The following is a 24,615-nucleotide window of genomic DNA, read 5'->3' on the forward strand; positions in this document are numbered from 1 at the left end:
TGAGTAATATTTAGACATGTTGTAACAAGAACTTCTCGCCAAGGGCCTGGGAACAAATAGCTTTGCTCACTGTATGGGAGTCTGAAGGGAGGAATCAGGAGATAGTGGCTGACTGTTAGATGGCTTCCAGGCCTGAGTAGTAGAGTACCTTTAGGGATGGTGATCTGGCAACCCAGGTCGTAGTCCTGGAGCAACCTGCTGAAGGCCACTTCCTGCAGGCGGACTCTCTCCAACTCTGAGAGGCTYTGGAGGGGCACCGGCTTCAGGCGCACGCTCAGCCCTGACATGCTGTTCCATGTGAAGTCATCCTGTTGTGAGKAGACAAGACACATGTCAGAGAGGGAAAGAGAGAGAGACACGCACACGCACACCCCAGAGATATCTGTCACTGTGGAGGTTATTTTTTTAGTCATGCTCTTTGAAAAAAGTAAAGCACTTGTACACCAACAGACACTTCTGCCTCACCTGACAGCTGAATKCCTCAAGCCCAACAATCATCTGACACTTTCCATTACTAAAGATGAGATCCTYCAAAGTGTCAACAAGACCGTTGGATTTAGGCTAGTATATGTCAAGTGAATAGAAGGGGGTGGTGGATGGAGGAGTGTCCAGCTCTAGCTCTGTTTCTATTGTACTACATGCTGTATACGTAACATACAAACTCTTCTTTCRTTCTACTCTGGAAGCGTAAGTATAAACTAGAGCTTGTGTTCATATGAATGATCGACTCTCCTGGATGACCGATGGCTCTTCTTGGAAGAGAATGTAAAAACAGAATCTTGCTAACCACTCTAAAAGCAGAAGTGTTCGATGATGATTTGGTGTTCCTAATCTATCAAAACAGACTCTTGTCAATTCCWCAAACAGAACAAGCCATCACAAGTGAGACACAAGAACAAAAATAKAATTTAAAACGTTATCTACAATAGTGTTGTCACGATACCAGAATTTTGGCTTCGATACCGGTATCAGGTTTAGTATCACGATACTCGATACAATCACGATACTCGATACCATGGCAAAAAAATGGCATATTAGCCAAAGTCACAGAATGGCATTGTACAGCTATTTTAWTGTACTTATTAACAACATTTGCATAGAAGTAGCAATATCTTATTTTATAAATGTGTGCATTGTCTCCTTAAACCCAGTAATGACGGCATTCATGACAAGGCACACGCCCACACCAAAGACAGTACGAAGAAAGGCAGAAACTGCTTCTCCAATAAAAATCACGAATCATACTTGCAGGTGATGTCATGGCAACGTTGGCTAGATAAGCCACTGACCTATAATTAAGCAATAAGGCCCAAGGAGGTGTGGTATATGGCTAATATATCACGGCTAAGGGCTGTTATTAAGCGCAACGCGGAGTGCCTGGACACAGCCCTTAGCCGTGGGAAAATTGGCAATATATCACAAAACCCTGAGGTGCTTTATTGCTATTATAAACTAGTTACCAACGTAATTTGAGCAGTACAAATAAATGTTTTGTCATACCCATGGTATACGGTCTGATACCATGGCTGTCAGCCAATCAGCATTCAGGGCTCGAACCACCCAGTTCATAATAAAGTTAAGCCTYGTGTAGAAACACTTCATCGGGTCTAATGGTTGTCTCGCGCCAACTGCGCATGTGCAGGCTGTCAAATCAAAAGCCCTCCTTTGATATAAAGTTGTTGTTGACAAAAATGAAAACGTGTCAGTTTATCACTTTCACGAGGTTGGAGTAATAACATGTTCAACTATACTGAACAAAAATATAAACACAACATGTAAACTGTTGGTCCCATGTTTCATGAGTTTAAATAAAATGTCCCAGAAATGTTCCATATGCACAAAAAGCTTATTTCTCTCCAATGTTACGCACAAATTAGTTTACATCACTGTTAGTGAGCATTTCTCCTTTGCCATGTTAATCCTTCCACCTGACAGGTGTGGCATATCAAGAAGCGGATTAAACAGCATGATCATTACACAGGTGCACCTTGTGCTGGGGACAATACTCCCTACTCACAAGGCAGGCAATACGCTTGACCTCATCTTTACTAGATGCTGTTCTTCCACTAATCTCATTGCAAACTCCCCTCCAAGTCTCCGACCACTACCTTGTATCCTTTCCCTCTCGCTCTCATCCAACACTTCCCACACTGCCCTACTCGGATGGTATCGCGCCGTCCCAACCTTCGCTTTCTCTCCCCCGCTACTCTTCCTCTTCCATCCTATCATCTCTTCCCTCTGCTCAAACCTTCTCCAACCTATCTCCTGATTCTGCCTCCTCAACCCTCCTCTACTCCCTTTCTGCATCCTTTGACTCTCTATGTCCCCTATCCTCCAGGCCGGCTCGGTCCTCCCCTCCTGCTCCGTGGCTCGACGACTCATTGCGAGCTCACAGAACAGGGCTCCGGCAGCCGAGCGAAATGGAGGAAAACTCGCCTCCCTGCGGACCTGGCATCCTTCACTCCCTCTCTCTACATTCTCCTTTTCTGTCTCTGCTGCTAAAGCCAATTTTCTACCACTCTAAATTCAAGCATCTGCCTCTAACCTAGGAAGCCTTTGCCACCTTCTCCTCCCTCCTGAATCCTCCTCCCCCTCCTCCCCCCTCCTCCCTCTCTGCTGATGACTTCGTCAACCATTTTGAAAAGAAGGTCGACGACATCCGATCCTCGTTTGCTAAGTCAAACGACACAGCTGTTCCTGCTCACACGCCCTACCCTGTGCTATTGACCTCTTTCTCCCCTCTCTCTCCAGATAAATCTCGCGTTCTTGTGACGGCCGGCCGCCAACAAACCTGCCCGCTTGACCCTATCCCCTCCTCTCTTCTCCAGACCATTTCCGAGACTTCTCCCTTACCTACCTCGCTCATCAACTCATCCTTGACCGCTGCTACGTCCCTTCCGTCTTCAAGAGAGCGAGAGTTGCACCCCTTCTGAAAAAAACCTACACTCGATCCTCCGATGTCAACAACTACAGACCAGTATCCCTTCTTTCTTTTCTCTCCAAAACTCTTGAACGTGCCGTCCTTGCCAGCTCTCCTGCTATCTCTCTCAGAATGACCTTCTTGATCCAATCAGTCAGGTTTCAAGACTAGTCATTCAACTGAAGACTGCTCTTCTCTGTGTCACGGAGGCGCTCCGCACTGCTAAAGCTAACTCTCTCTCCTCTGCTCTCATCCTTCTAGACCTATCGGCTGCCTTTGATACTGTGAACCATCAGATCCTCCCTCCACCCTCTCCGAGCTGGGGCATCTCCGGCGCGCCCCACGCTTGGATTGCGTCCTACCTGACAAGTCGCTCCTACCAAGTGGGCGTGGCGAAGAATCTGTCTCCGCACCACGTGCTCTCACCACTGGTGTCCCCCAGGGCTCTGTTCTAGGCCCTCTCCTATTCTCGCATAACACACAGTCACTTGGCTCTGTCATATCCTCACATGGTCTCCTCCTATCATTTATGCAGACGACACACAATTAATCTTCTCCTTTCCCCCCTCTGATAACCAGGTGGTGAATCGCATGCTTGCATGTCTGGCAGACATCAGTGTGGATGACGGATCACCACCTCAAGCTGAACCTCGGCAAGACGGAGCTGCTCTTCTCCCGGGAAGGACTGCCCGTTCCATGATCTCGCCATCACGCGTTGACAACTCCATTGTGTCCTCCTCCCAGAGTGCTAAGAACCTTGGCGTGATCCTGGACAACACCCTGTCGTTCTCAACTAACATCAAGGCGGTCCCTGTTCCTGTAGGTTCATGCTCTACAACATTCGCCAGAGTACGACCCTGCCTCACGCAGAAACGGCGCAGTCCTAATCCAGGCACTTGTCATCTCCCGTCTGGATTACTGCAACTCGCTGTTGGCTTGGCTCCCTGCCTGTGCCATTAAACCCCTACAACTCATCCAGAACGCCGCAGCCCGTCTGGTGTTCAACTTTCCCAAGTTCTCTCACGTACCCCGCTCCTCCGCTCTCTCCACTGGCTTCCAGTTGAAGCTCGCATCCGCTACAAGACCATGGTGCTTGCCTACGGAGCTGTGAGGGAACGGCACCTCCGTACCTTCAGGCTCTGATCAGGCCCTACACCCAAACAAGGGCACTGCGTTCATCCACCTCTGCCTGCTCGCCTCCCTACCTCTGAAGAAGTACAGTTCCCGCTCAGCCCAGTCAAAACTTGTTCGCTGCTCGCACCCCAATGGTGGAACAAACTCCCTCACGACGCCAGGTCAGCGGAGTCAATCACCACCTTCCGGAGACACCTGAAACCCCACCTCTTTAAGGAATACCTAGGATAGGATAAAGTAATCCTTCTAACCCCCCCCCCCCCCTTAAAAGAGTTAGATGCACTATTGTAAAGTGGTGTCCACTGGATATCATAAGGTGAATGCACCAATTTGTAAGTCGCTCTGGATAAGAGCGTCTGCTAAATGACTTAAATGTAAATGTAAATGTAATAAAAGGTCACTCTAAAATGTACAGTTTTGTCACACAACACAATGCCACAGATGTCAAGTTTTGAGGGAGCGTGCAATTGGCATGCTAACTGCAGGAATGTTCTCCACAGCTGTTGCCAGAGAATTTAATGTCCATTTCTCTACCATAAGCCGCTTCAACATCATTTTWGAGAATTTGGCAGTACGTCCAACCGGCCTCACAACTGCAGACCACGTGTAACCACGCCAGCCTAGGACCTTCACATCAGGTTTCTTCACTTGCAGGAACGTCTGAGACCAGCCACCTGATGAAACTGTGGGTTTCCACACCCAAATAATTTCTGCACAAACTGTCAGAAACCGTCTCAGGGATGCTCATCTGCGTGCACATCGTCCATCGTCCACATTGAAAGTCTACAAAGCTGCCTAATACTGCTTATAAGTTCCTACTAATTGATGTCGTTATTGAATTGATTGTGATAATAGTTGAGGTATGAGCAGGTGTCATTCCAGGGTGGGATACAGTGAGATTCTAAAGTAGAGCAGTCTGTAACCCTTTCCAAGATATATTTTGAAATGGCTGGTTGGTAACTTCGCAACCACATTGTTTGCTTTCACCCCTGCAGTTTTATGTATCTTTACAGTACTTGTCCAACTCATTCCACTGATGGCCGAGTATATGCAGGTTTTCGTTCCCCCTTGTTGATTAATTAAGATCACTAATTAGTAAGGAACTCCCCTCACCTGGTTGTATAGATCTTCGTTGAAAGGAAAAAAACTAAAAACTAAAGACACTCTGCCCTCCGTGGAATGAGTTTGACAGGCTGCAGCATCTGTCCACAAAATAACATTACAGGGTATTTGTTTACAACCAACTCTAATTAAGATGAGAAGGTAAGTGGACTAGGTTTTAATGAGAAGTTATCACCATTACCTGATACCGTACAATACGCTTAAAAAAGTTACATACACTGAGAAACCACACACCAAATTCTCCAGTGTTAAATCAACACTGACAGTTTGAAATTAACAATGAAAGTCTGGACCTGTATAGACACTGGAACAGTGTTAAATTAACACACTGCTTGGTGTAAAGCCTTATTTTCCAGGGTGCCTTGCCTTTCGAGTGAATTGTAGAGTTACCACCCATGACTGTATTTGTTAGTGACAGAGACATGTTTATTTTTATTGATTATTTTCTTATTTTTTCTTATTGAATATTTAAAACATACAATCTACTTGCAGTGAAGCCACTCAACAATTACATCACATTAGTATTCTAACAGACTCCCATCCAGAGCGACCCACAGAAGCAACCAGGGTCAACGCCCTGCTCAAGAGCACGTCGACAGATCTCCCACAAGGTCAAAAACGGGGACCCGAATCGGCGACCCATCAGCCACCGGCCCAAGCTCCCAACCGCCAGGCTACTTAGCCCTCCAAGATCCCTCCACAGTTCCCCAAGAGCTGCGCTTCAACCACCCGAGACCCCCCCACAATACCCTCCTCCCCCCAAGAAAAATATAATAATTCCATTCCCCAACCCCAAGACCCCCGTCCTCCCCAATGCACCAACAACCATCAAAATGAACAAAAGAGGAAAAAGAGAATAGAACAATGCAAAAAACAAGACATGAAGGACAACAGAAATCATAACAGAGAGGCCAACTGAATATGTTTGAGTGCATGTATGGCACTATTTCCATGTGTGTATGTGTGTGTGTCCGAGAATGTGCACGTGTGCATTTGAATGAGAGTGTGTGTATATGCATGTGTACGAAGCCTACGCGGCATCAGCCTCAGGCAAACAAGAATTAGCTGTAACAACACTGGTGTCATTCAAATGTACTTTTTGTTATGTTTTTTTATTATTTTTTCTTTGACCATCATTCTATCCTCCGCCCAGCAACTCCGCTCCCACTTGTCTCCAATTCCACATCCCAACCCTCAGCCCATCCCACCTATCTCTGCTGGCCACCCTCTTCGGATTTCTACGCACCATATACAGTATCTTTCAACTATGCTGTGATGTTTAACATACATTTTGAATCTATCTAATCGAATAGAATCCACAGATTGYGAGTTGAAGATAAATACTTTTACTAAGAGTATTGGTATATTAGTAATTGACTGACCCGGTCTCTCCAGATCTCCCAACAATACTATTTCTAGAGTAAATTTCAGATCAATGTTATGCATTTTCAGCCATTCCTGAACCTGAGACCAGAAACTGGCTACCTGAGGGCAATACCCCCAAAAATGGTCTATTGATTCTGTATCCTCACAACAAAACCTGCAGAGCTGCGATGATTGTATTCCCCAAATATTCAACATTTTGTTGGTGGCAAAAATAACTTTAGCGAAAAGCACAAAGTCTTGAATCTTGCGTTATTTTATATATCAACTCATACACCCTGTACCATGGAATCGGAACATCAAAAATCTCCTCCCAACTATTTTGCAATCTGTATGGCACACCTATCAACATCCTGGTCCTCAAATGAAACTGGTATACTTTCCTATTTATGCTATTTTTATTCCTCTGACAGTTTTTATCCTTTATATTGGGCAGACAGACCAGTTCCCTACCTCCTCCTGCTGCCACCTGCCTCGTCCATTTTTGGGGTAATGCTGTAATCAATTGGTTGTAGTCTTGGATTGAGCAGACCTTCCCATACAATTCTGATAACTCCATGAAAGACATACGTCTACCATTTCAATTTACAATATAATTTAAAAACATAATACCCTTTTCAAACATATTTTTCATAAATACAGGCCTTATCAACCAGCACATTTGAGGTCAGCCATACTATTTGTTGTAATATTTGTTCTATCTTTTCAGGGGGATAAAATTTAAATTGTAGCCAGATCTGCAATGCATGTTTGAAAAGGAGAGATACTTTGAAAAAAAGTTTCATTTTCAATTAATTGAAAATGAGACATGGCAATCTGCACAAAGGCAAAAAGGCCATTTTTAAACAATGGATGAGCTTTTTATAGTAATCTACTTGAGAACCATTTAGGGTTCAAGTAAACCTTTTGGATAAATGAAGCTTTTAGAGAGAGGTTTAGTGCTTTTATATTTAATCATCTCAACCCACCCATTATATAGATAGGCACGCTTTATCTTGTCTGGTTTAGCATCCCAGATAAAGCAAAATAAGTAAGTGTGTAAACTGAGATATGGCTAAGGAGTTAATCAGTGCAATTTTTCCATAAATAGACAGGTATTTACCTCTCCATGGTTGCAGGATCTTGTCTATTTCCTATTGAAATTCATTGTGGAGAGCTCTTTGATATCTTTTGTGATATGAATACCAAGTATGTCTACTTCACAGTCARCCCATTTTATAGGTAAACTGCCGGGTAATGTAAAAGTTGTATTTTTTAAATACGTAATGTTATACACTTATCATAATTAGGTTTTAGTCCAGAGTCCAGAAAAGTTATCTAGATCTTCAATGAGACATTGCAGGGATCTAGCTTGCGGACTTAATATAACACTTGAGTCATCGGCATACATGGACACAAAAAAATGCAGAAGGTTGGATATCCCCTCTCTGCTGGATTTCAATAGAAATTACACATCACTTTGCAAACCAGTATATTTTGACAGGTTCAGTGAATAACCMAACATGTTGGGTTGTTCAGATTACCCAAGCGTGTGTTAATTTAACCATCAGTTGTGTTTTCACTTGAATGCACAGTGATACTGTAACGCAATCCTGAGGCCCATTGTCGTGCCATTCATCCACCGCCATCACCTCATGTTTCAGAATGATGATGCACGGCCCCATGTCGCAAGTATCTGTACACAATTCCTGGAAGCTGAAAATGTCCCAGTTCTTCCATGGTCTGTATAATCACCAGACATTTCACCCATTTAGCATGTTTGGGATGCTCTGGATCGACCTGTACGATAGCATGTTTCAATTCCCGCCAATATCCAGCAACTTCACACAGCCATTGAAGAGGAGTGGGACAACATTCCACAGGCCACAATCAACAGCCTGATTAACTCTATGCGAAGGAGATTTGTCGCGCTGCATGAGGCAAATGGTGGTCACACCAGATACTGACAGTTTTTTTGATCTAGGCCCCTACTTTTTTTTAAGGTATCTGTGACCAACAGATGCATATCTGTATTCCCAGTCATGTGAAATCCATAGATTAGGGCTTCATTTATTTATTTATTTAAATTGACTGATTATCTTATATGAACTGTAACTCAGTAAAGTCTTTGAAATTGTTACATGTTGCGTTTATATTTTTGTTATAGTATAGATTGGGGCACATGTGCGTCAATAGACTTTATAACCTAAAATAGTATGAATTTGCATTCAGTTAGATAAAATATAACTTTATTGTATACTGTAATACTGTAGCCTAAATGAAAGTGTTTACACAAGGCACATGTCATTGAGTGGTTCCTTACCAATGTGATGAAACATTTTTAAAGAGAAAACATAAGATATCATTCAGTGGAATACAATGAGCAAGGTAAACACAAAATAGTGAGATTGAGCACCCAGAATACATCCATCAACCACATTTGAACTAGATCYGATAGGTGATGAATATTCCTCTCTGTTCAGGAAGCCTTCAATGGAGCATTTTACGAGTTGTGTTCTCCACAAAAACTTCAAACTGGGACTAGACTAATTTTAGGAACAAATACCTAAAACAAATGCAGGTGCACATTTTCCAAAACCTCTACAAGCACAGCATTACTGAAAAAAGTGGAAGAGAGCCAGTCATCTCTCCGATCTGAACCATTCAGGATTCTGCATGCTGATCAATATTCATGACTGCAGGCCGAGGTGAGGTTGGGGTTGTTGATTATTCATTGACTTTCTGATGTCTGGGAAGTTCACAACCTGCACACACAGCAACCATTTATTGTATCTAGAATGAGGGGAAAGACACCCATAATTGGTTATTCGTAGTTTGTAAATAGATTACAAATGACCATTAGTAATGGCAGTTTCAGTTGCACCTATCGTAACTACATTGACATTTATTTTGGGATTTTTAAAAAAAAAAACAATACCCTAGGACGTTCTATAGACATTGTCAACAAAAACAAAATAGCCTTCAATGACTATTATTATTGCACTTCACAACAAATGTTTTTTGAATAATGATGTGAAACACAACGTGTATGTCTTGTTTTCAGAAGTTGATTCTAGGACATTTTATCATACTTCATACGGTACTTCCTGCTTTTAAGCACAATATCATATATTATATACAGTACATATTACCTCAACTAACTTGTACCCCTGCACATTGACTCAGTACCGATACCCCCCGTAGCCTCATTATTGTTATTTTATTGCTCCTTTTTTGTCTTTAGTTTATTTTTTTACTTTAGTTTATTTAGTAAATTATTATAAACTCTTATTTTTCTTAAAACGGCATTGTTGTTCAAGGGCTTGTAAGTAAGCATTTCAAAGTTGTATTCGGCGCATGTGACAAATACAATTTGATTTGATATAAATTGTACAGTATTATACTGTGTCATACACAGTACTTGCTTTGAAATCGTATTTATATTGCAGTAAGTGTACTGTAATATGAAATACATTTTACTTGTCACCAAGCTGCCTGTAAGCTACTGTCAAATTCACACTAACCCCTTCACAGTGTGGCTATTGCCTACCTGTTCATTCCTGAGCAGTAATGGATTTCATGAGATTTCACTTTAAAGCTACACTGTAAAACGGGCATGTAGCCTACCATTAAAGGGTGGACCACCAATAAAACAAACAATGGATCGATGGGATCCCATGCCATTGTATTTGTGATGATTTCAAGGACATAACACTGAAGTAATGACATTCCATGTGAGCAACTTTACTTTTTAACATGATTTGCAGGCACCTACCATTGCAGTTAATTATTCCAAAATTCAGTTATTCTCAACAACTTATTTAAACCACCATTTTCTACACAAAATCAGAATGTTATCAATGTCTTGGCTGAACATAGTCAACACAAAATGTGGCGAATTCAACAAATAGGCTACTACAACGCTGATGCTGCTTAGAAGATAAGGACCGCACAATACTCACAAGGTAGGAGATGTGCCTGTCGAAGGGTAGGAGGTCCCCCATGATCAGAATACAGAGAGCAGCCCGCAACACAGAGCAAAGTTTGTGGAGTTAAATTTCAGAAGAGTTTGCTTCGTTTGCCCTTAGTTTTACTTTTAGATACATTTTTGTTTAACTCTCAATTGCGTGTCTCCTGTGGTGAAGCTGAGGTCCTTGAATAATGAATCATAAGGAAGCCTGATGATGATTATGGGGGCAGCTAGAGGTGCTCTGTCTCTCTCTTTTTATCTCGCTCTGAAAGTTTAACAACTCAGCGGTTAATGAGGCAGTAATAAACACTGTCAAAATTCACAGAAAATAGTCATACATTTATGTTTAAACACATCTGAAGCATGCCATTCTTCACCATATATATTTTCTAATCAAAATGGATCAAATTGTCCCACTGTGATAAAAAAATATTTATACTAGAGACCATACCTCAACATCATTCAATCATTTATTTAAATTCCACTATCAATGTGTTGTCAGTGAAATCTATTCGCGTAAATAATTGTCAACGCAGATATTTGGTAAGAGGAAGTTTTGATGGGAGGAATGTGGCTGTCCTGCAATAAAACATGCTGTTGCAGTATGAGCACAACTGTGTCCCAGACCAGATGTGAGGCACATGCAGAGAAATGTACACACCAGATGTGATGTAGTATCCTACAGTAGCCTATATAGGTAGCCTAAACAAATGATGTGCTATGCAAAAGAAACCGCTTTGACCCTGCTAAACATGTATTACACTTTGCAATATACTGTAGTTGTATTAACTTGGTTCTCATGCATAAAAAATGTATTCAATCTAAATGAAATCCAGTCAACATCTTACAAAATTGTTCCATTAGCCTATGAGGCATATTCCCAAAGGGTAAACAAAGGTCTCTATTGCCTGAGAATGTGGAGTAACTATTCCTTATGGAGAAGATGAATGGACATGTTGACATCTTCGGCAGCTTTTACTAAAACAAAAATGGCTATGGCCAAAATATATCATCACTGTATTTTTCACATTTTTGACGGTATGACGGTGTTTATGTTTTTTAATAATAAAAGTTCATTTGCTTTATGAGTAGTGCGTGTGTTACGGCTCTCGTTTGTAGAAGGAGACCAAGGCGCAGCCTGGTAGGCGTACATCGTCTTCTTATTGATGACACCAAACAAAATAACAAAGTCACAAAACGAAGCGCACAGTTCTGTAAGTCAAAGAAACTAAACAGCAAACAAGATCCCACAAAACCCAAAAGGAAAATGACAACTTATATATGATCCCCAATCAGAGACAACGATAAACAGCTGCCTCTGATTGGGAACCACACTCGRCCGAAAACAAAGAAACAGAAAACATAGACTTTCCCACCCGAGTCACACCCTGACCTAACCAAACAGAGAATAATAAGGATCTCTAAGATCAGGGCGTGACAGCGTGACCCCTGGGTGGCAACACATACACTCTAAGTGATATCAATGGGTCTCTCTCTATTCTGATTCTTTTATACTGTTCAATTAAACTTCAACCCMAAAAAAAWKTCTGCATTTTCATAACTTCATGCACTTCCTGCAGTCATTTGACATCATTTCCACACTGCCACGTAGAGCTGCATGATATGGGCAACAAAATCTAGGCCTTATTTTTAACCAAATATTTGCTTTTGCAATTTGACTTAAGATTTAGATCAAAACACTTGGGTGAAATGTTGGAATCATGGAAAAATAATGATTATTCTAATTCTATAGTTAGAAGATAATAGTGGGCACTTTGAATACAGTGTTGTTTGACATGGCAACAAATGAAAATTCCAGAGAGGAGTTATTGTGGCGGGTTGGAACCAAAGTGTATATCAGTGTTTCCTAGGGGACCCTATAATCTTTGGCTACATTAAATGTTCTCTTAGCTACTTCATGTAGCTAACATATTCATATTTGCCTATTCCTCTTTGATTTAGAAGATACTGTTGCATAAACAACATAGTTATTTAGGCCTAGACCATCACTGCTATCAGGCTGTATAGCTAGCAAAATTTGCTTTGACTCAGTACATTTATTAGATAGCTAGTTAACCAGCTAACTAGCGATTACCATTAATAAGGACATTATCTCAAAAGAGAAAAATGACCTCATGTGTGCTACCTATAACCCCCCAATAGAATCCCCATATTTTAATGATGACAGCTTCTTCATCCTGGAGGGAGAGATCAACAATTTCCAGGCTCAGGGACATGTACTGGTCTGTGGCGACTTAAATTCCAGAACTGGAAAAGAGGTGACAGCATTCCCTCCCCCATATGCCCCCCTAGACACAACTATGAAAACATAACCAACAAAAAGGGGTCACAACTCCTGCAGCTCTGTCAGATGCTGGGTATGTACATAGTCAATGGTAGGCTTCGAGGGGACTCCTATGGTAGGTACACATATATAGCTCATCTCTTGGCAGTAGTACTGTAGACTACTTTGTCACTGACCTCAACCCAGAGTCTCTTAGAGCGTTCACAGTCAGTCCACTGACACCGCTATCAGATCACAGCAAAAGCACAGTCTACTTGAACAGGGCTATGCTCAATCAAAGGAAATTAATAATATTAATAAATGCTATAGATGGAAGGAAAATAGTGTGGAAATCTACCAAAAGGCAACAACAAATTCATTCCCTTCTAGACAATTTCCATGACAAAATGTTTCACTGTAATAGTGAAGGTGTAAACTTGGCAGTAGAAAACCTAAACACTATATTTGACCTTTCAGCTTCCCTTTCAAATCTAAAAATGTCAAGCAGACAACCTATGAAAATGAACAACAAAGACAAATGGTTTGATGAAGAATGCAAAAACCTAAGAAAGAAATTGAGAAACCTATCCAACCAAAAACAGAGAGACCCAGAAAACCTGAGCCTATGCCTTCACTATGGTGAATCACTCAAACAATACAGAAATACACTATGAGTCAACAGCAACCTTGGGAAAATCCTCTGCATTATCATTAACAGCAGACTCGTACATTTCCTCAGCGATAACAATGTACTGAGCAAATGTCAAATTGGCTTTTTACCAAATTACCGTACAACAGATCACGTAATCACCTTGCACACCCTAATTGACARAGAAACAAACCAAAACAAAGGCAAAGTCTTCTCATGCTTTGTTGATTTCAAAACAAGCTTGAGACTCAACTTGACACGAGGGTCTGCTATACAAATGGATGGAAAGTGGTTTTGGGGGAAAAACATACAACATTATAAAATCCATGTACACAAACAACAAGTGTGCAGTTAAAATTGGCAAAAAACACATTTCTTTCCACAGGGCCAGGGGGTGGGACAGGGATGCAGCTTAAGCCCCACCCTCTTCAACTTTTATATCAACAAATTGGCGAGGGTACAAGAACAGTCTGCAGCACTCTGCCTCACCCTACTAGAATCTGAAGTCAAATGTCTGCTGTTTGCTGATGATCTACTACTTCTGTCCCTAACCAAGTAGGGCCTACAGCAGCACAGATATCTTCTGTACAGATTCTGTCAGACCTGTGCCCTGACAGTAAATCTCAGTAAGACAAAAATAATGGTGTTCCAAAAAAGGTCCAGTTGCCAGGACCACAAATACAAATTCCATCTAGACACCGTTGCCCTAGAGCACACAAAAAACTACACATACCTCGGCATAAACATCAGCACCACAGGTAACTTCCTCAAAGCTGTGAATGATCTGAGAGACAAGGCAAGAAGGGYCTTCTATGCAATCAAAAGGAACATATCAATTAGGATCTGGCAAAAAGTACTTGAATCAGTTATAGAACCCATTGCCCTTTATGGTTGTGAGGTGTGGGGTCCACTCACCAGCGAATAATTCACAAAATGGGACAAACACCATGCAGATTCTGCAAAAATATCCTCAGTGTACAACATAAAACACCAAATAATGCATGCAGAGCAGAATTAGGCGGATAATTATCAGAATCCAGAAAACAGCCATTGAATTCTACAACCACCTAAAAGGAAGCGATTCCCAAACCTTCCATAACAAAGCCATCACCTACAGAGAAATGAACCTGGAGAAGAGATCCCTATGCAAGCTGGTCATGGGACTTTGTTCAAAAACACAAACAGACCCCACAGAGCCCCAGGACAGCATCACAATTAGACCAAACCAAATCACGAGAAAACAAAAAGATAATTACTTGACACATTGAAAATAATTTACAAAAAAACAGAGCAAACTAGAATGCTATTTGGCCCGAAACAGAGTACACAGTGGTAGAATACCTGACCACTGTGACTGACCCAAAATTAAGGAAATCTTTGACTATGTACTGACTCAGTGAGCATAGCCTTGCTATTGAGAAAGGCCGCCCAGCCCTAAAAACAACAAACTGCAGTATGATGTAAGGTAGAGGATAAACCTTGACACACACTGTTTTTGCACAACAAATCTAAGCTATAACCCTCAACTTTCGACCGCATTCTTGGGATTAAGCTCTAGTTTTAAGTCATGAGGACACAATACTTCTCCAAGGTAGATAAAACATTTTAGTGTTTTCCGTTGAATATTAGCTTGTTTTACTCTTGTATTTGCCATTGTTTTTCTAGAACATTATTAGAATTTCATCAAGTGAATTTCTTTATTACACAATGTCTTCTGTCATTAGAATTAACCCATTATCAAGCCCAAATAACATTTGGCTCAGGAGTTCAAAATTACTTTTTATCTATGATCTGACTGGAAAGAGAGTTGTTTAATTCAAACAAATTTAGGGCCTCCCGAGTGGCACAGCGGGACTACACCGCCGTGCTTGAGGCATCACTACAGACCCGGGTTTGATCCCCGGCTGTATCACAGCCGGCCGTGACTGTGAGACCCATGAGGCGGTGCATAATTGGCCCAGCATCGTACGGGTTAGGGGAGGGTTTGGCTGGCTGGGATTTCCTTGTCCCATTGTGCTCTAGAAACTCCTTGTGGTTGGCAGGGAATCTGCAAGCTGACTTCGGGTTGCCAGCTGGACAGTGTTTCCTCCGACACATTGGTGCAGCTAGCTTCCGGGTTACGCGAGCATTGTGTCAAATAGCAGTGCGGCTTGGCAGGGTCGTGTTTCGGAGGATGCATGGCTCTCGACTTTCACCTCTCCTGAGTTCATAGGGGAGTTGCATCAATGGGACAAGACTTTAACTACCAATTGGATATCATGAAAAACAGGGGGTAAAAGTACAACAACAACAAAAAAGCTTACAAATTTGGAAAACTATCTAACTGCATTTTAGGTAGGCCTATTTACATGGACTTTTAATCAATCATGGGATATATTTTCTATGCAACTCAGTAGCTTTGAGTTGCATAGGAAAGATATCAAATGTTATATTGTTTAGAAAAGAGATGTGTGTCAGCTAAGCTAATAGCTGCTAAATTCTTTATGATGACAGCCAAGTTTATTTATGTTTGACAAGCGAAAACTCCCCACTYCCAGAATGCTATAAGATGCAAATAAACAAATAAAGTCAAAGTCAAAGATGGCTGTAACCATTGCCTGAAAAAGATTAACTTAGTTTGGCCGCTTTTCAGTATATTAGAAATTTTCGATGTATTTGTTACAGTGTATATACAAGAACCGGAGCACATGACTTGACAAGTTGTTTACCGTTTTTGACAAATCGGGAAAAAAAATCGCAAAGTCAAATGTTATCATCTCACAGATCATCACCCCAAATACAAGTCCACTGCCTAGCCTAATCAAATTGCAAAACCTAAACAGGTATGAAAAGATTTTAAGGGGGCTTGTGCGGGGGTTCATTTAATTTGTGGTGGGTTTTCAAGTCCATGGGGGGTAGAAATGGTGGAAGGTATCATGGGGGGATATGATGCAGGAATTATTACTATGATGGGGGATTTATCAATAAATGGGTGGCAAAAACAGGAGAAGTTTATAAGCGAAATAAAAATAAACCACCTGGAAAGAGTCTGAGCTGGCAACCCTGAGGTACCATAGTTACAATCTGATGCCGCGTTCAAAACAACTGGCAACTCTCCGACTTCAGTGCGTTCAAGACAACTGGGAAATCTGAAATAAATTCGGAATTACAACTCGAGAACTCGGGCCACCTTCTAGAGCTCCGACTTTCCGACCTGAAGATCACTGACGTCATGATTTTATCTGATATTTTTCATAGTTCACAGTTGTCTTGAGAGCAACATAAGTCAGTCGCTTGAACTATCAATTTATATAACATATTTGGTCTGACAAACGCTTACGTAACAACCAGAATGCATTGTATGATGTCAACAAACATGGCACCACACTTATCTGGCAAACAGCTGAGCATTAGTTAATCATGATCAGTACAACCTACAAAAAAAGTATTTTACACACATCATATGTGTCCATTACAATCTATGCAAGAATCGGACTGCATGATTTGTCGCCACATACTTGAAAACATGTGAATAAAACAGTAAATACATTATTCTCCATACATACATACATACATACATACATACATACATACATACATACATACATACATACATACATACAGTATGCTACAGTAGAAACGACAACAGGATATACAGAAAATAAGGCACTTACTTTGAAGGGAACGCACACATGTCCAAAGTTATTATTTGTAAGGAAAACAACAATGTAGGCAATGTGAGCGCAAGCCAGAAAATGTGCCAGGGGGAAAAGTTTGTGCAAGGCCTGTTTTGACTTGAGATGCGCAATGTCATCATACCTGATCTGGCGAAACACTGGGGAAGTGCTTGGGCTCTCCTTGAAGAGACAAGTTTGTCGGCTCAGTAAAGCTTCAAACATAAATGTCCGCAACAGTGAAATGTGCTACTTCTTATGTGAATTAATGAGGAGGCGGAACACACCTCAATTCAAACTGTTGTTAGAAAATAAAACTTGTTAGAAAATCATTTGAAATTGACAACTTGAAACATAGCCTACAGATAATTAGCAGACAGCGTGCCTTGGTTTGAGGGCAGCACAGGTTAAYTGTCCTGTTGCGTAACAATCACATTTTGGAACAGTGAGTGCATTCTGATATCACGCGCATAAAAAAAAACTCACGCTTGGACGACCATTAGAGATATTTGGAACTCAAGTGGGAAAATGTTATTAAGATCACTACTATCCCGGCCTAATGGAATGGCAGCACAAGAGGTGATTTCAATTATTTTGGAATATTTCCTGATAATGTTAAATAAAAAATGTGGGTTACTGAGCCAACGATGATGGGCGCTGCACAATTAAGCAGAACAGGATCCAATTGGTCTGCCCCTGTGGATGTCTTGTCTATTGCTAGCAAAGCATCCATGACTTATTTTTCTATAAATAGTCTAAAAGAAAAGCTTTGACTCTAATTTCTCTGATCATTCAGCAAGTTTCCCCTATCAGCATCTAGACCAGTATCATTGTGAAGTTCATTCAAAGAGATACCCTGCTGAAATAAAATGGTGATTAAATGCATCAATGATGGCATTTTCTTCCATAATGAGGCCAGTGTCTGAATTAATTTGTTGTGTCAGAGGAGGAAGTAGAACCCTTCGGGGATTTGACAGTTTTCCATAATTTAGCCGGGTTCCCATTACAATCCGAAAGAGTGGTTACATAATAATCAGATGTAACTTTTCTGATTTGTCTTACACAATGATTCCTCAGTTGCTTAAAAGCTTGCCAGTCTGAGCCTAAGCCTGTGTTCCTGCCCTTGACCCAAGCATCATCTCTTTTATGAATGACTTCTGATAATTCCAGTGTACCAGGCATTCAATCTACATTTAACCCCTCATTTTTTGAAGGGAGCATGATTATCCACAATAGTTTTGAAGACAGCTACAAAAATGCTCAAAGCTATATCTGTCACGCGTGCTCCCGCTCTCCCTCTCTGGCACTCAAGGAAGCAAGGCTTCCCTTCATTACRCACACCTGTCACCGTCATTACGCGCAGCTGCGCAATATTGGACTCACCTGGACTCCATTACCTTGTTGATTACCCCCTCTATAACTGTCTACTCCCCTGGGTCAGCATTAATGTTGTTATTTGTTCATGGCCAGACGCTGTCCTGTTACATGCCAGTTGCTATTAAATGTTCACTCCCTGTACCTGCTTCTCGTCTCTACCAGCATCGATCCTTACAAAATCAGGTTCAGAAATAGCTGAAATACAATCAAGGTCACTAAAATAAAGATCATGTAAAAAAGCCTGTTCTCTGAAGTTTTTAAAGTTCCTCTTAGTGATGACACAAGGTTTAGATTTTTKWATTCTCACATCTCTAACACAAACAACTGGGCAATGGTCACTAATGTCTTGGGCGAAGACACCAGTAGAAATATATTGTTGTGGTGTATTCGTTAAAATAAGATAAATTAGAGTTGACTTTGAAAGACTTTTAGGGTTGAGCTGTGTAGTCTTAGTCACCAGCTGGGTTAGGTTTAGATCATTAGATGTCTTTTAGATTGCCTGAAGCCTGTATTTCCAAATCATAATTTAGGTCACCCAGGATAATAACTACTGATTAAGAAAAAAGAAGACAACAAACTAATTAACCCCTCAAGTGCACAAAGGTTAGCTTAGGGAGGATGGTAGACCCCTATAACAGTTATGGATACATTTATCCCCAGACAAAGGCTTAAATATAGTAGTTTATAAAAATTGTCAGGAGAAATAATTTCAGTAAAGAGACAAAGAAAACATTTTTTTAAATAAAAATTGCCGCTCTATATTATGACAAGCAATATTCATTGGAAAACTCTTCTCCCGGTGACACATCATTTAATTGAAGATGTCATTAATTCTTAATGAGATGAGACAAATGCTCTACTAATGAAAACACAAAATGTATAGATTTTGTTTGGCAGATTATCATCTGTGTTACCGTAACGTGTGGTCAATGTCTCCCTCTAGTGGACTCTATAATACTGACTCTGCAGACGGAAATACAGAGAAAGGAACCTATGCAATGAATATGAATGTCTTCTAAGCATTTAATTAAAGAAATTAAATACAACTTTCAGACATGTTTTGATGTGACTAATTAATTAAACACAAAGGCTAGATTAATATATTTCTTTATAAGAGATGAAAACAACTCATATATATAACTTATTTCAGAATTTTGTATTGCAGGTCAGGTTAGTTCAGGACATGAGATGGCGAAAGAAAGTTAGTGACCACTAGATATCAGCATTGAGCTACACCTTGATATTCAACTGCGCTTTGCCATCATTGATGAAGAGAGCATCTTCTGAAGTAATCCATAACAGCCATCTTCACAGAAAACAGCAATATACACGGACGGAGACACACGGTCTGATGTACAGTCATTCATGTGGGGTCCACAATAATCTTTTTTTTTTTTTAAATGGCATTGATTACATCTACATACAATCTTTTCATAGTTTCTCATAGGGTACTACACGTTTCATACTGTACCTGCCTGGGGCAATTCAATTACAAAGCAACATGATACCCTAAAATCAACCTAAATGAACCCAAAAGCATCCATAACTAATGCTGGGGATGTGGGTAAACAGAGAATGTCCACAGCCACATGAAACAGTAATTCATTTAAGGCTCCGATGCCCAAAGCCATCAAATAATATTTGTAAAAAGGCTTCTGAAGTTTGTAATTTCCACTTACAAATGTAAGATTTGATTTTCCCTTACGAAAAATGAATCAACCCCTACAAAAAATGTCAATTAATTTTAATACACATAATAATTCACATTTCCTGTTGCTGCAGGATTATTTTCCTGCTGTAGCAAACTGGCTCAAATTAAGGTCCTACATCTGCTGGTATAAATCCTTTCCATACATTCCACACCAGTAATAATGTGAGAAGTGAGAATGTTTTGTTGAGTAAGTTAGCATCCACATATTGAAATAGTAATCATGTGTAAAATCACTGTGCTATGATAGTATTGGCAATTCTGTGCTTTTTGAAGAGATTGTAATGCCATAGCAACCTCGTCCACGCGGTAATTGCTACCACATAGAGCTAACTGGGGGACGAAACTATTGCAATAGTGATCTTAAAATGTATACATTTGTGGGTAGTATAATGATCATAGGCTTAATCATCTAAGCATGTGAGATTTTCTGAAGTGTATTGGGACATTAAATGCATTTTAATTCAATTGTTACTTAATTTGAGTGTACCACCATGCAAAATTACATAGTTATCTCCCTCTTTGGATTCCATGGGGTTAATCAATGATTGAACCAGCTTGTTGATTATTTGCATTCTACACTCTGGRSTCTATTTCCGGGTTGCGTTAAGCAAGCGCAATTGTCAAACGCATTCTCTTTTGCAATTTTGACCTGTTAAAGCCAGAGCTCTTCTATTTTCAAACCCTAACGCCAGGATTGGTAATTTACCTGCCTTACATAAGCTTGCTTGCGCTGAGGTGGGAAGGGTGGCAATATCTGAGGTGTGTCCTTAAAAACGTGAGCCGAAGTGCCAATTTCAGTCAGCACTGGAGGGGATATTTAAGACCAGCCAAAAGCTGGTCTTGGTGTTAGTTTTTTTTATCGCTTTGGTACTATTTTCACAAGTATGTGGTGAATTTTCAAAACTCTTAGTAAAAAACTCCAAACTGGTAACACAGCCAGTCTTACATTCTAAACCTTTCATTGTGCATTCATTTTGTTTGTAGACATCTTTTTTCAAAAGGTTTTTCCCTAGGTGCATGAACAATGATGATAGTTACTGCAATTTTGATGAGAACCTATACTCAAGRTAGGCATGATGCAAACTAGTGCCTGCTAAACATTGTTTCTTTCAAACCCTGATTTGTCCATCGGACTGTCAGATGGTGAAGCATGATTCATCATTCCAGACTACGTGTTTCCACTGCTCCAGAGTCCAACTGCGGCGAGCTTTACACTACTCCAGCTGACACTTGGCATTGCACATGGTGATATTAGGCTTGTGCACAGCTAATCGGTCATGGAAACCCACTTCATGAAGCTCCTGACAAACAGTTATTGTGCAGGTTGGAACTCGGCAGTGAGTTTTTAAACCGAGGACAAACACTTTTTACGCGCAACACGCTTCAGCACTCGGAGGTCCCGTTCTGTGAGCTTGTGTGGCCTACCACTTTGGGGCTGTGCCGTTGCTGCTCCTAGATGTTTCCACTTTACAATAACAGCACTTACAGTTGACCGGGCCAGCTCTAGTAGGGCAGAAATTTGACAAACAGACTTGTTAGAGAGGTGGGATCCTATGGCGGTGCCACGTTAAACGTCACTGAGCTCTTCAGTAAGGCCATTCTACTTCCAATGTTTGTCTATCGAGATTGCATGGCTGTGTACTCGATTTTATACACCTGTCAGCAACGAGTGTGGCTGATATCGACAAATCCACTCATTTGAAGGGGTGTCCACATTTTGTTGTATTTACAGTGCCTTCGGAAAGTATTCAGACCTTTTGACTTTTTCCACATTTTGTTACGGTACAGCCTCATTCTAAAATGGATTAAATAAATATAAATCCACAGCAATCTACACACAATACCACAAAATGACGAAGCAAAAAAAGGTTTTTAGAAATGTTTGCAAATGTATAAACATAAAAAACAGAAATACCTTAAATACCTTTTGCTATGAGACTCGAGCTCAAGTGCATCCTGTTTCCATTGATCATCCTTGAAGGCACTGAAGGTCCCCAAGAACACAGTGGCCTCCATCATTGTTAAATGGAAGAAGTTTGGAACCACCAAGACTCTTCCTAGAGCTGGCCGCCCGGCCAAACTGAGCAATGGACGGAGAGAGTTCCTCTGTGGAGATGGTAGAACGTTCCAGATGGACAACCATCTCTGCAGCACTCCATCAATCAGGCCTTTATGATAGAGTGGCCAGACATAGGTCACTCCTCAGTAAAAGGCACGTGACATCCTGCTTAGAGTTTGCCAAAAGGCACCTAAAAGACTCTTGGACCATGCGAAACTAGATTCTCTGGTCTGGCTTCACCTTAAAATCAAATGAATAGGTTGTCATTATATGGATAATCGGATCGCTTCCTACTGTTTCAGTAAACCATTAGCCAACACTTCAATGATTAAAGTGTCATCATGAAAAATTACTATCTCTTCACTTTTTCAGTGGTTACATCTATTTTTTTCCTGATATTGTGAACTGTAGGCTATAACAAGTTAAACTTTTCAATGGAAGGCCTATCACAAACCTCTTTTTGTAGTTGATTCTGGTAGGCTAATAAAAGGATGTTGTTCGCAGCATTAACCAGCCTATTATCTCTGAAGTTCATTCATTTATCGTGCTGGATACTTAAACTGTACGTCAAGGCTACTGTTAAAGCACTCACATAGGCTACTTATCTGCCAGAGTGTGTGAGATAACTAGTACTACCGGTAAGTGCAGTCTAAGCAATTCCCATATGATATCATGTTACCTCCCTACATTGATTCTACCATTGTTTACCTTTTGTGTGAAACACATTTAATTTAACATTTAATTCTAGCTCCCAATCAAGGATGGCTGTGTGTTCCCTCCAGCAGTAGTGAAGTGTAGGCCTATTACTATGTAGCCTTGTGACACTGTCCTACTGAACTCTGTGCCAGTCCCTACTTCAATGTAATACATTTTTGAGAAATTGCATCCCCACAGGGGTAGCTTCATCTCAATGTATTTGTCAATTTTAGGCATTTCAAATATATTCCATTGTCCTTTCTCTTGTTTATAGTATGGGTATATTCACACTAATATTCCCTTATGTAATTAAGCTTATACATGTTTTTTTCTGTCTTTATAATAATGATAAAATTTCATTTGTAGAGCGCATTTCCCACACTGTCATGTGCTCTCCCTCTCCGCACACCTGTCACTATTGTTACACGCACCTGCACGTTATCAGACTCACCTGGAATCGATCACTTCCCTGATTACCTTCCCTATATATGTCACTCCCTTTGGGTCCTTCCCCAGGTGTTATTGTTTCTGTTTTAGTGTTAAGTCTGTGTGTTGTTTGTGTTTCTTTTGCCTAATTTTATATTGTGTTTACTTATTAAAACACTCACTCCCTGAACTTGCTTCCCGACTCTCAGTGCACATCGTTACAAACACTCAATGCACATGTGAAACTTGTTGGTGCTTGCTTCTGTGTGCAAATCACTTGCACTTGAAAAAAAGCTCATACTGGCCTTTATTATTTACAATTTATTCATTATATTTTATCTTAATATTTATAATAATAAATATATTTATAATATATTTTTAATAAGAAAAACTAAAATACATTTGACAGTAGCCTATGTATTGTCTACCTAAAAGACCCATTAATACATTTGAAGTCCTTCAAAATAGAAACCACATATCCTAATGTTAGAAAGTAGAATATAAACTCGATATAGGCTACTGTGGGTGGGGTAGGCTAAATAATAACAACTGAATAGGCCTAATTAAAAGAATGGTGATAAAGGAAATGAAAAATGCTAGGCAGAGCATGCACAGAGCTTGTGGTTAAGCAGTACCAGAGCGAAATTTGAGCGGGAAAGAAGGCCGACACCATTTTTAAAATCTGCTCGATTTACGCTCTGCTCCTCGCTCCACACTCGCCTACTTACATGCTCTGGCATTCAAAAGCAGCCCTGCTTTAGGCTATCAAAACGGTCAATGAATATTCCTATCAATGGATGGATCAGTGAATGAATGGCTGCAGCAACCATTACATGGTATGACAAGCTGCATAATTGGTATTTTGCCTAATTCGTTAAGTCATTCAAACGAGACAATAAGTGGTTCAAACGACTTAGTATCTTGCTTGAACTACAAGGACTGTGGCGGTCATTACATTTTGCCAGCCGGTGATTGTCAAGCAAATAACTGCCGGTCTCACGGTAATTGACCGTAATTAACATAAACACATTTAGCATCTACTGGCTTCCAAGCATAACCTACAAGCCACCGATTCAGACCTTTGGAACATCTACACTACCGTTCAAAAGTTTGGGGTCACTTAGAAATGTCCTTGTTTTTGAAAGAAAAGCAMATTTTTGGTCCATTAAAATAACATTAAATTGATCAGAAATACAGTGTAGACATTGCTRATGTTGAGGCCCATTATCAGCAACCATCACTCCTGTTACAA

The 24,615-nt window shown here is 40.6% G+C and overlaps 1 pseudogene; it reads right to left on the reverse strand.

Annotated features, from left to right (window-relative positions):
• LOC111959353 (rho GTPase-activating protein 6-like) overlaps window positions 1-24,615 on the reverse strand; it is a 70,018-nt pseudogene that overhangs the window by 28,533 nt on the left and 16,870 nt on the right.

This window comes from Salvelinus sp. IW2-2015, linkage group LG36 (genome assembly GCF_002910315.2).
Source record: "Salvelinus sp. IW2-2015 linkage group LG36, ASM291031v2, whole genome shotgun sequence".
In the NCBI taxonomy this organism is placed as follows: Eukaryota; Metazoa; Chordata; class Actinopteri; order Salmoniformes; family Salmonidae; genus Salvelinus; species Salvelinus sp. IW2-2015.